This window comes from Sebastes umbrosus, chromosome 11, assembly GCF_015220745.1.
Source record: "Sebastes umbrosus isolate fSebUmb1 chromosome 11, fSebUmb1.pri, whole genome shotgun sequence".
Classification (NCBI taxonomy): domain Eukaryota; kingdom Metazoa; phylum Chordata; class Actinopteri; order Perciformes; family Sebastidae; genus Sebastes; species Sebastes umbrosus.
Window position 1 is genome coordinate 15,881,806 of NC_051279.1, and position 9,868 is coordinate 15,891,673.

Sequence of the window (9,868 nt, forward strand, 5' to 3'; positions counted from 1 at the left end):
ACTAATACATTTATAATTCTACCTTTACAAAATCCATACGGCATAATCCCGCATAATTAGACTATTCTACCTGGCCTAATCGGTTTAACATTGTGCTTCTATGTGTGCGTTGTGTGTGCACCCTTAATCGGATGAGCTCTGACGGGGAATCGTGTGGGAGCAGATTAGGCTGTTTAACCTATCCTGCGATTATGGAACTTGACAGACATCAATAAAGCAAATCATATCATGTGAAGGATAATTCCAAGTATTTACACAGCACTACCCATATGCCAGCGCCTCACTGAGACAGATAATGTGGAAGGAAGACAGACAGAGATGTCCTCCTACCATATGTATAAATCTGCTGTCACATTTATTTGTATTTTTGTTTGTTTGTTTTTGTCGTTAGGCCTATTTTATTCCCTAAATGCTCTACATGGGCTCCTTTTAAATTTCTCCCTCATTAGTGTAAATAAACACAGTAATGTGTAGTTTGTGCCCCGGGCTGATTCATGATGGGTCAGTAATGGAGAGTTCAACAAGGTAAATTCTTCATAGAAAAGCCTGGGGAAAGGTCAAAAGGTCAGGTCAGTGCCATCACAAGTCAAAGCCATTTATTTAGCTTTACTGGGTCGGGTCAATGGGACAGAATTAGTAAGATAGACACATACAGTGTATAGCCTACATGATTGGGAGTGTATATGGAGCCTATTTCTGTATTTGTTGGACCTGATTTTAATTTGGATTAAGTTTAGACTCAAGGTTTTGGTTAAGGTAAGGGAAGGCAACGTTAGGCATGCAGTTTTGGTGATTAATGTTATAGGATTAACAAATGCAGAGTTGATGATTAATCAATTAGGCTAGCTGCTTGACAGAATATTAATCAGCAACAATTTTGATTAATCGTTTTTGTAATTTTTCAAGCAGAAATGTCGAACGTTCTCTGCTTCCAAATTGACTAAATTGACAATCCCCTGACATTTGTAAATTTCCTTTTACAGATCAAACAATTATTTTACTAATCAAGAAAACAATCAGGAGATTAATCAATGATGTTAATAATCATTAGTTGCACCCCTTAAGGAATGAATGCAGTGGATTGCCGTGTGTGCATATTTGATCACACCTGCACAGTTGGTATATTCCTCAAATTTGTGTTGTTTTCATCCTATCTGCTAAATTAAAAAAAGAATAACAATCTTCTGGGCTAAACTTTAATGTTCTGGCAGCAGTTTTCTTCACAGCTGTTCTACCAGTAAAACACAGGAGAGAGAAAGAGATTTGACAAACACAATACAACAAAGCACAGTAAATGGGAAAAGGGCTGCCAGAGGCCCAGGGGGACATTAGGATTGACAGAAAATAGGAATGGTGGCAGGCCACACTGTATATCTTTCACAAGTCTTAGCATTGTCGACAGAGGTTAGGGGGGCAGCGGAGAAAGATGGAGAGTTTGGAGCAATGAAAGCAGAGGGGAGTGACAGAGAGGAGTAATGATGGGCCCATTGAATGAAAAGGTTAGTTCACAGTTCTGCCCCGCAGCATACGTCAGATGTATGGTGTGAGAAATATTTGAACGAAAAAGTGAATAATAGAATACAAAGAGGAATGATAAAAGTGGGACGGCAGTTGCTATGCCAACGCTGTAGTATACAGATGAGTCCTCACTCCACCTGATCTCTCTCTCGCTTTCTCGCCTCCCTCCGAGTCTAAAGCCACATAAAAAGCTTGACTACAGGAAATGATACTGTATAAATCACATAAAACTTCTAAGTGACACAACAGGTGGGTGGGAGATGAAATAGAGGATGAGAGTAATATGTATCGGGTGGAAAAAAAGAAAGAGGAAATGTGAGAATTTGGACAAGGAGGCTCAGAAGTGAAAGGAAAGAGGAATCGATTAGATTCCGACCAAAAGGACAAAAGACCCTCCCACCAGAGACACACACACAAAACAGCAATCACTGCATTACCAGTACAGTTCTTCCATTCACCATTGCTTTCATTCCTACAAATTTTTCTAACATTGAATCGTACAACGTTTGGCCATTCAGAAAACATGTGTTAGTTTTTCCTTCTGCCTCTTCTTAGCTGTAAAGCCCCCCTAAATAACATGAGTGGTATTAAAGAGGACCTATCATGCTCATTTTCAGGTGCATACTTGTATTTTGGGTTTCTACTAGAACATTTGCATGCTTTAATGTTAAAAAAAACGCTTTACCGACTGTACTGCAGCAACTTCTGTCTGAAACGACAGTTTTTGAGCTCCCGCCCCTCCGTCCTGAAAAGCCCAGTCTGCTCTGATTGGTCAGCTGGCCGACTCTGATGTGATTGATCAATCGGACCAAACTCTTTGGACTCTGCTCTGCAATATTTAGAGTACAATATTTCCCTGAGAAATGAGTACAAGCATATAGAAATACCCGAGCAAAGTACAAGTACCTTAAAATGATACTTATTAGGCCTACAGAACAACATAACCGCACTCCGACTGAACTACAAGGTCAGTCAATGAAGGAAAAACTGAAATTTTTTTCTTTTTCTACAAATCAGACACCTCTTGTTGACCAGATTTATGATATATGTCAGTGAGGTGATGAGTAAGTGCATTGCATAGCTGCATAGCTCTTCTTAATAGACCACTGGGCTGGCCCCAGTCTATCAGACATGCTCTAATCGCTGCCCTACACCGGCTCCATTGTATCCTAATGGCTCCGATTGCATTAGGGGTCCTGGAAGCTGTGCGGGCTAACCCACAGCATATAGAAACCGACCGCTATATGCAGATGGATCTCTGCGCTGCAACCAGCACTCTGATCTGACTGCCTGAGAGATCCTAATCAAATACAGAGAGCAGGAGACTACGGGGGGTAAAAGATACAGAGGAGAGGGAGGAGGAGGAGGAGGAGTGAATGGTGGAGCTCGCAGAAAGCTGTGGGTAATGCGTCCGCTCTCTCCCATTTAAGTGGATGAGCAAGCAGCACAGAACATCTCGCCTCCAAACAACTGTGCCCTTTTAATGAAAGGACTGACAAACACACACATGCACACACAGAGAGCATATTGACACAGCTTTATGAGACTCTGTCAGAAATTGTATCAAACACCAAACAAAATGCTCACTGCTGCATGTCAGGTCTTGTTTTTTATAAGATATTACATGGAATATGAAGAGCCAAGTGTTTATGCATGCTGCTTACCCATGTCATGTTACTAATGGACCTTTTTCACGGCAGGCTGACATGTCATAGTAGGAAAAGCATGTTTAATGACATTAATGACAGCTGCATTCCACTCAGGGGAGGCCCTGGTACTGTTTGTTCTGCTGCATCAATGGAATAGCTTTCTGGGACAATGAATGGATCTGAGTCATCATTATTAATCAATTAATGTTATTAATCAATTAATGTTATTAATCTCAACTGTGGTTTTCCTACTACGACAATTCAATTTGTAAGCTGGGAAAAATATGGACGTGTTGTTGAAGAGTTCATAGACTAACTACAGTTTCACAGTGTCAGCATGATAGCAGAGTATATGCTGTGGTGGTGTACGAGATGTGTGTTTGTGACAGCTCTCTGCTGACTATAAGACACTAGTCAGCAGACTAGTGGTGACAATGCCGGATTTTCACTCATACACACTTTTCCTGTCACTTTAACATTCAGGTCTTTTTTTTCTCTCCCTCTGAGGTTTCATGGGTGGCTTTTTTAGGTTGGATACTGGACAGCCATTCTTGTCCTGGAGTCCCTGAAGCCCACCGGTGTCCAGATAGATCAGCTCCTGTATTGGTGGGCCCAGTCATTTTGAAAGCTATTCACTGTTCCAGCCAGGCTAGGTGCTTAGTTTGGCTTTAGTTAAAGCCACCACCACATCACAGGGCCAGAAATGCTGCATGTCAGCATCATATTCCCAGTAGCCACTCACTATGCACATGATGGCTGCAGCCAGTGCTCCTACACCTTCAACATCCCTCCTTGAAACCACCTGCTCCTCCTTGTCAGCTCCTCCTGGTCAACTTCTTGCTTGATATCCGGCCTGATGTCGTCAAGTGTGTGCAAAAGTGTTTTGATGTGTTGTTGGAGACCAACACTAGTCTGATAATCACAGTGCATTGCAATTTAGTTAAACTTCATCATTATAATCATTATAGGTTTTGCCTTCACCCATCAGTTGCAAGTGACATATCTGTCCAGCAGACGTCATTTTCAGTGGACACAGAAGCTGTGATGGTGGTTGTGAGTAGCAGTTAACTGTGTGGACTTACAACTTGTACAGCTGCGCCAATCTCCCGCATGCTTGTTGCTATTTTTCTGTCATTATTTTTAATGAATTTAGCTATTTTTTTGTCTTTATTAGAGATTTGAGAGTAGAGAGATAACAGGGAACGACACGAAACATACCTCCATGGCCAGACTCAAACCACAGGTGTTATGCGGTTCATGTGTGGGTCCTTAAACCCCGAGGCCTGAATGTACAGTAGCTAGGGACCTCGCTAGGGGTCATGTCTAGAAGGTAACACGCAAATTATGAAACTCTTGCGAGATGGTTAAGGTTAGGCATTGACCTTGAATGTTAATTGTTAGGATAGGCCATCGGGCAGTGAGTCTTGCAAGACTTTTTACAAGTTTTTGCAATTTGAGGGTTACCTTCTAGACATGACCCTTGCTAGAATGCTAGCTATGTAGGAAGATGCCGTACCCATTTGCAATCCTGTCTAAGAAGCTGTGATTAGTCAATTGTTCCTCCAAATGACAGAATCAGTCATCAGCGAGCACCAGACCAATTTTGAATCCCTCAACAAATCTCAGATGTGCGCAGCAATTCAGATGACTACCTATAGGCTACCCTTACCCTCCTTCTTAACCTTACCGCTGATCAACAGCACAAAGCTGTTCCAACACCACCGTGTTGATAGTTGCTGTAATGGTAGGGAATGGTGTGAGAAATCTGAGGCCTGTTCTGCATTGCCATAGCTCTGAAAGGCCGTGTCAAATGTAGGCCTCTCTACAGGTAGCCTGGCAGGGAGTCAAGGTCTCGAGCCTTTTGACAAAAGGAATGCTTTATTGTATGCTATGTGTCGCACATGATTGAAGAGGCAATCTGCCAAGTATGTGGGTTGGTGTTTGTGTCTGAGATAAGTGCAGTCTTCCTGAGTCAGCTGTCTCCTATCCCTTAGCGAAGCGACACGGCCTGATTCCTGCCAGACTTTTAGTCACACTGTATTCCTTGAAAAAGTACTATTGTTCAGTAAAGTGAATTTTACTAGATCTAATGTACCAAATTACCATGTCACTGTATTGTCATGGTACTATGGTAGCCTACTATACAATCACTGTAGTGTCCAAATTTCCATTCAGTAGTCGGCTATTACAGATTATTGTAGTGTTATGGAAGCACTAGCTTTGATATAAAACATGTGTAGAATAACCATTACATGTAGCTACCAAATTTAAGCAGGGAAATAATACAGAAAACAAACACCTTAAATGTTAAATGAAAATATGATTAAAGTAAAATCTAAATAACCAACCATTCAATTTGTTGTAAAAGCATCATAACATAAAAGAACATAGAACCAAACTGAAAATATACCAAAGATATAAGTAGATCTTCTCAATGCAGTAAAAGTATAAAGTGACAAAAAACAAAACAAAAAACAAACAAAGCTCCTCAGTACTTAAATAAAAAGTATCTTAGTCAGCGATGACGTTCGTCCCCATCAGGCTACCAAACTTGTCTTTCTGCCTTTCTGACCACGTAAGCCAATTTTGTAGTTACCTGAGAAACAATGAATAAATGAATTACTTAATTGAACTTAATTAGTAATATATTGTAGGCTATAGTCCTCTCATATGAGCTGACGTCATGGATCACATTTTGACTACTTTATAGTCTTTGCATTGTCCTTGGACTGCATCCATTTACTCTTACTAATCTTCAGGGTGTGAAAAGTCAAAGAAGTCACACACCATCACCCAACAAGGCTAAGAGTCCACAGCCATACCAGCAGCTCTGTGAGGCTACAAAGGCTTATATGCTCACAATGACAATGCTAACATGCAGGTGTGATGTTTACCATGTTCACTATCTTTCTTTAGCATGTATTGGACACATTCAAATGTTTATCTGATGACAAGTAAAAAAAATAAACAAAGTTATTACAATTCATTCTGATGGGACCAAGAATATCTATATACAATTTCATGGCAATCCATCCAATAGTTGTCGAGATTCACTAAAAACCACAAGGACCAGAGGAAAAATGAGGAGAAATCCAAAGTCAGTAGGATACATACATACATCTTCTTGGCACTATGGGTATCTGTACCACATTTTGTGCCAATCAATCTGGTGGATGTTGAGATTTTTTACAGGATTAGTGATCTGTTGATGGCGCCACAGGAAAAGTCAGGATCTCCAAAGTTATTAGGATTCATCTTGTGGGCAACATAGATATCTGTTCAAAAGTTTTTACATAGAATAATGGAAGTGGTCACTGCTAGCTGCAGTTGCTTCAATTAAGTAACAAACACTTGACCAACATGCTGCCCTGTTAATGCACTGTATGATGTATTGTATTTTGTCGTACCTATTGCTGTTGTGATTCAATGTTGTTGTCCTGTTATGTGTTGGATGCTGCTATTTGACCCTGTTTTGGCTAGGTTTCACTTGTAAAAAAGGTTTTAATCTCAATGTGACTTCCTAGTTAAATAAAGGTTATATATTTTACGGTGATCCATCCAATAGTTGAGATCTTTCAGTCTGAACCAAGGTGGTGTAAACACCGATCAACCAACATTATATTTGGTTTGTACTATTCAACCAAGGCTTGCATTATTCAAGTGTTACACCTTCGAAGCATTGGGCTTCATAGTTAAAGACATCACAAATCTATATAAACAAAAAGTCAAAATAAAAGTTAATGTGATGAAGTGATGACGCCACAAGTGGTGACATTATTCATAGTTCAGCTGGTACAGCAACACATGGGTGTATTAGTGCAGAATTAGATTGTTATTGTGAATGTATAGCCTACAATTGTACACATATGTATGCTGTAGTAGTAGTAGTAGTAGTAGTACAGTGGTTTTCAAAGTTGGGGTCATTGAGGGGTTCCAAAGGGTCCCCAGCTAAAAGGGGAATCATTTATTTTCACTATAATTCCATCCATAAGAAACACAATGACATTTATTCAATGACCAACACTACTGCAGAAGTGTACTCCATATGGACACATACCCCACTGTGGACTGTTAGATTACGGTATACTATGATTTTGTAAGATGGTAGTAACATTGTCAGTTTTATTGGCACGGTGACTGTGCCATTACCACTTCATTATTTCAAACCAAGGCAGAACAACTGTGTCATTTTTATGGCCAGTACCATGATACAATATTCATACCAAACTGAAAGCCCCATCCATTACCCTCCCAGTACCACGGTTCTCTTCCAGGGCCCCTCTTTTCCTTCCTGATGCTTCATGAATTTGACGCTCCATCCCTCCTGTCTCACCTTTGATGGCCATTATAAATTTGACTCCACAGGTTCTCATGATCTGGTGTTTTTTTTTAGCTTAGCGTCTAAGCCATTTCTCTCCCCTCTCAGCCTTCATGTATTCCCTCCTTCCCCTCTCTCATTTATTTCCATCGGAGAGCATCGATTTGCTTGTTTAAGCCCCTCGGTCTGGACTAATATTTCACTCCATGCGGCCCCGTTTCACTCGTCCATCCATCCCTCCGTCGTGCTTTACTCTTCTCTCTCTATCATTAGTCCCGCCCTATCACCATCTGAATACATGACAGTGTGTTTCCAACTTGATGGGTGGAGATCCTGACTGAAACAAGCCCACACTGTTGCACACAGACCATTTAGACGTCACAAACACACATCAATATGTGTACACATATGGTTATATAATTATTGCCAACTTGAAGGGAACCTCATTGATTGATTTCTTATAGCTCCACCTGTAATTACGTGTAGAGGTTTGTATTGTATGCTTTTAAATTATGGGATTATTTTTTTTTATCAGAAGTTGTTTGGACTCCACTGCTACACAGTCTCCTCTAGTGAAACGGGCTGTTTGGGGGGCATTAACAATAAAATCATTTATGAGGCATTACACTGATTGGCTGGCAATATTGCTGCCTTCATCCCGTCCCTCGACAGAAACAATTGCTGTTGAACCGGAGACAGGACCGGATCTACTGCTACACAGAGCTGATTCACAATTAGACACTGAATATCACTATTTGTTCCCAGTGAGACATCACACCCAACGACAGCTCAGTGTTATTGCATCACATTAAGACACTGCTGAAACAGTGTGGAGTATCACTATTATCCAGTATCATGAGTCTAACATCTCCGAAAGAACGCACCAAGAAAAGACACATTTTCTTCCACAATAACCCCTTTTTATTTTGATCCTCCTCCTCATTAGGTGCTTTACATTTTTTATCACATCCCTGCCATCTCTATGCACTTTTGATGCTGTTTGCATCTGATTAGATGCTCGCTGTGTGCAATGATCATAAAGTTGAATCGAATATACACTCTACCATAATACTAATTCTGATACTAACCCAAAACATGTCCTAAACTTAAAGGTACAGTGTGTAGGATTTGGTGCCATCTAGTGGTGTGGTTGCAGATTGCAACCAACTGAGTACCCCTCCGCTCACTCCTCCCTTTCCAAAACTGCGGTAACGTGAGCCGCCGAGTGCAAAACCGGGGTAATCCCGTTTGCCTCACTCAGAGGTCATCCTTACCATAATAACACTACTTTAGGAGCAACGGAGGTCTGATAGCGGCTGACGGTACCACGGTTTTGCACTCTGCAGCTCATGTAACCGCAGTTTCACAAGCCTTCAGGCAGTGTAAAAACATGAAAGGCTCTCTCTAGAGCCAGTGTTTGGTTTGTCCGTTCTGGGCTACTGTAGAAACATGGCGGAGCAACATGGCAGACTCTGTGAAAAGGACCCGCTCCCTATGTAGATATGAAGGGCTCATTTTAAGCTGACGAAAATAATATAACTCTTAGTTTCAGCAGGTGATTATACACTAATGAAAACATAGTTATGAATATTATATTCCATTTCTGCTAATAGAGCCCCCGAAATGTTACACACTGTTCCTTTAAACTAGCCTATAGAAGATGTTGGTGCTGACCAAAATGCCTTTAAAAGGTCTAAAACTAAAATGTGTCCACACAAGGTAGAAGAACATAAACGTACTCTGACTGCCTGCAAATGAGCAAAAAGACCAAAATATCATAAGCTTGAAGAAGAATGTAATTAATGCAAGGAACCCACATAATATAATGTGGTACAGATCAAATAAATGTCAGGGCTGCACAGATCTTAATAAGGAAATCTGCCCACAGATTTTGTTAAGCATCCACTATGAATATCACTTGGGGCTGATTTCATGTAGCCTTTCTCCACATGCACACAGCCTCCTGCCCTAAGGTGAGGGCATGTTTCCATCTGCTGATCCTTTGGAGCATTGCAATAGGCTCTGCGGCTATTTGGAGGTGAGACAGGATCTAAACACCGCCCCGAGGAAAGGAGCCCCTGCTGTAAAAATTAGCATCTCATACTCACTCACACTTTGAGCCTAGATGATTACTTTCCTATCATTCTTTCTGCATAAATATAATCCAAAGCTTTGTCTTTGATGAGGAGTCAGAAGCACCGCGAGACATTTTCTGTCCTCTTAATAAAACTCAACAGCAGCTCTGACACAATAAACATCTATAATCCTCCCCAAAATGTCAAAACAATTCAGACAACTCAACCCCGAGGTGAAGAAAGTACTCCTCTGTAGAAAGAAGTAAGTGATGAATAAATATAAATAAAAAATACCAGAAATGCATCAA